The sequence below is a fragment of the Xenopus laevis genome, chromosome 3L (assembly GCF_017654675.1).
Source record: "Xenopus laevis strain J_2021 chromosome 3L, Xenopus_laevis_v10.1, whole genome shotgun sequence".
NCBI classification, from domain to species: Eukaryota; Metazoa; Chordata; class Amphibia; order Anura; family Pipidae; genus Xenopus; species Xenopus laevis.
This window is the reverse complement of record NC_054375.1, coordinates 16,325,721-16,329,038: the sequence shown is the minus strand read 5'-3', so window position 1 is coordinate 16,329,038 and position 3,318 is coordinate 16,325,721. Positions and strand designations below refer to the sequence as shown.

Genomic DNA, 3,318 nt, shown 5'->3' with positions numbered 1-3,318 from the left:
TCATGCATCGCTTGCCTTAAAGGATTGCCCAAACAAGGTTTTGAGATCAGGGCTCTCGTTAGTCAACTCCCCGAGGGTCCCCAACAAGTTAAGCGATATCATTTGGCGGTCTTTCCACGGGAAGCTCTATGTTAATGGGAATCTGAAATACAGGCGTTCTGATGATCGTGGTTGTCCGCGAGAGGAGTGCGGTGGTGCATTGGAAACAATGGATCACTTCCTGCTTCAGTGCCCCTTTAACATGGATGTATACAAACAGGTCTCAATGGCGCTGAAGATCCCATGTCTCTCTGGTTGGAATTACCAGGAGTGGTCTTACGGGGCATTCAGGTGGCAAGGGAATTATGATTTACACACACTGTTTTTAGTTAGTGCTGTCGTCCGCTTTTTCACTTGGAATGCACGGTGTCAGGTTTCTCTTAGGCGCGAGATTTCCCCTCCTCAGGTGGTGGTTAACATGATTCTGGGTGAGCTCGGGAAGTTAAGATCTTTTGAAAAACAGGGGATGGAGGAGGTAACTTGGAGGTCCAAGTGGAGGGGTCTCTGTTTCGATCCTCCTTGATTTATATTGCCTCTCACTGATGTTTTTCAGTTACAGGGTGAGCCTCTCTTTCTTGCTTTTTCACTCCCGTAGATTTTGAAAACATTCTATTTTTATGATTGGGCTCATACTTGGGTACAGTGAGTAGCCTGGGTTCATTATCTTTCTGTCTTAGTCGTGTTTTTTTTTTAGGTTGTTTGTTTTGTTATCTCAAAAAGCCCGTAAAAGTGGCTATGTTTCAGCCTGTAAAAACGGCTGAAACATAGCCCCTGCGTCCGCCTCTCCCCGCCCCGGGTGGTTCGAAGACCCTGTCCGCCTTGGAGGGAAGGGCCGGGAGGGAGCCGGAGGGGAGGGGGGAGACGGCGAGCCCGGGCGGGCGCCGCAGGACCACCGTCCTGTGCCCCCTGCCGGCCCTCCCCCGGCGGCGCGGGGAGCCCGGGCCGCGACCGCCGGAGCAGCAGGCGCCCCGCGCGCCGGTAGCCCTGCCGAGAAAAAAAATGAAACGAACGAGAGCAAGAGCTCGCGACTCTTAGCGGTGGATCACTCGGCTCGAGTGTAGATGAAGAACACAGCTAGCTGCGACAATTAGTGTGAATTGCAGGACACATTGATCATCGACACTTCGAACGCACCTTGCGGCCCCGGGTTCCTCCCGGGGCCACGCCTGTCTGAGGGTCGCTCCGACGTCCATCGCCCCCGCCGGGTCCCGTCCCGGCGCGGCTGGGGTCGTCGCAGGGGCCTGCTCCCCTTTGTCCCCCCAAGGCCAGACCGCCCCGGCGGCTCCCCCCGCCCTCTCCGGGGGCAGCGGGAGCCCCGCAGCCCGGCGCCCGGGCCCCGGCCCGGCCGGCGGCTGTCTGTGGATCCCTTCACGGCTGCCGCCCCGCCGGCGGGAGGAGCCCGGGCCCCCCCCCATCCCGGGGGCTGCACCCCCCACGACTCAGACCTCAGATCAGATGCGGCGACCCGCTGAATTTAAGCATATTACTAAGCGGAGGAAAAGAAACTAACCAGGATTCCCCCAGTAACGGCGAGTAAAGAGGGAAGAGCCCAGCGCCGAATCCCCGCCCGCCCGGTGGGCGCTGGAAATGTGGCGTTCGGGAGACCGGACCCCCCGGCGCGGCTCGGGGGCCCAAGTCCTTCTGACCGAGGCCCAGCCCTCAGCCGGTGGCGGCCCCCGGCGCGGCGGGACCCGGTCTCCTCGGAGTCGGGTTGTTTGTGAATGCAGCCCAAAGCGGGTGGTAAACTCCATCTAAGGCTAAATACCGGCACGAGACCGATAGCGGACAAGTACCGTAAGGGAAAGTTGAAAAGAACTTTGAAGAGAGAGTTCAAGAGGGCGTAAAACTGTTAAGAGGTAAACGGGTGGGGTCCGTGCGGTCCCCCCGGAGGATTCAACCCGGCGGGTCAGCGCCGGCCGGACCGGGCCACTCCGTCGCCCTCGGCCGATCGAAAGGGAGTCGGGTTCAGATCCCCGAACCCGGAGTGGCGGAGACGGGCGCTCGCGGCGGCGGGGTCGCCCAGTGTGGCAACGCAACCGATCCCGGAGAAGCCGGCGGGAGCCCTGGGGAGAGTTCTCTTTTCTTTGTGAAGGGCAGGGCCGCCCTGGAATGGGTTCGCCCCGAGAGAGGGGCCCGCGCCTTGGAAAGCGTCGCGGTTCCGGCGGTGTCCGGTGAGCTCTCGCTGGCCCTTGAAAATCCGGGGGAGAGGGTGTAAATCTCGCACCGGGCCGTACCCATATCCGCAGCAGGTCTCCAAGGTGAACAGCCTCTGGCATGTTAGAGGAGGCTGGAGGAGGCGCCCCGGTGGCCTCCCTCCTCCCGCCCCCCTCTCTCTCCGGCCCCCCCTCGTGGTGGGCTGCGGGGACGGGGGCACGGGGGGACGGGAGCTAAAAGGGAATGCTCGGAGGATGACAGGAGGATAAAGAGGAGGGCGGAAGCTGCTGCATCTTAAACACCCTTTAAATGGCTGTACCCCCTCCAATTAGCCTTGTGACCATTAATCTTGCGAGTGTGAAGTCTGTAAGTGCTAGGAATGCGGCCATATTTTTTCTCTCCCGAGTTGAGGCAGATGTTTTATTTTTGCAAGAGACCAGATTGTGTCATCTGCCCGTGCTCCATCAATCGAAAAAACAATGGATTTGCGGGCCATCCTTTTGGTCTCTTGCGGCCGAGCCTTATAGTGGAGTGGCGGTCCTTTTTAAGACCAATAAGGTTACAGTCAAGTCAACTGATGCAGAGATTATGGCCCTTGTAGAGGAATCAAGGTCCAAAATGAAGATGTTGGTGAAGAACCTCAGCGTCATCCATTACGATTCACAGAAGTCACTACATTTTTTCATCAATTTTCTTGAGTCCGACGGTTGTTTTATTTGTGACAAGCCTGTTGAAGCAGAGGATCCCATTGATAACCCAGTGCCTGATGGTGAAGAGAATGAAGAGGATCATTATGAAGATGATATGGATATAGAGGACCCACTTCTTATGCTGAGGTAAGAGGGCTTAGTGGACTCTGTAACAGTTCTTCTTTCTTGCAGTTAGTCAGGGTCATGCATTCTACCATATTTACATGGCTCGCTCTTTCTTTTTTTCGCATAGCACATCTACCAGCAAGATGTCATCAAAAAAGATTATGGAGGAGGCAGGACTACACAAGAAACATTCAACTGATTCTCCACTGCTCCAGGCATTTAGAGGTTACCTGGAGAAAATATATGCAAAATCCGGAATCAAACACGAGGTACTGATTAATAATGAAATGTTGTTACTGATTTTAACTTT

The 3,318-nt window shown here is 56.2% G+C and overlaps 1 non-coding gene across 1 annotated transcript; it reads left to right on the top strand.

The window, feature by feature from the left end:
• Positions 1 to 1,065: 1,065 nt before the first annotated feature.
• LOC121401737 lies at positions 1,066 to 1,219 on the top strand. Its single transcript, XR_005966476.1, has one exon. It is a non-coding gene; the product is annotated as a 5.8S ribosomal RNA (ribosomal RNA).
• The last annotated feature ends 2,099 nt before the right edge of the window (positions 1,220 to 3,318 follow it).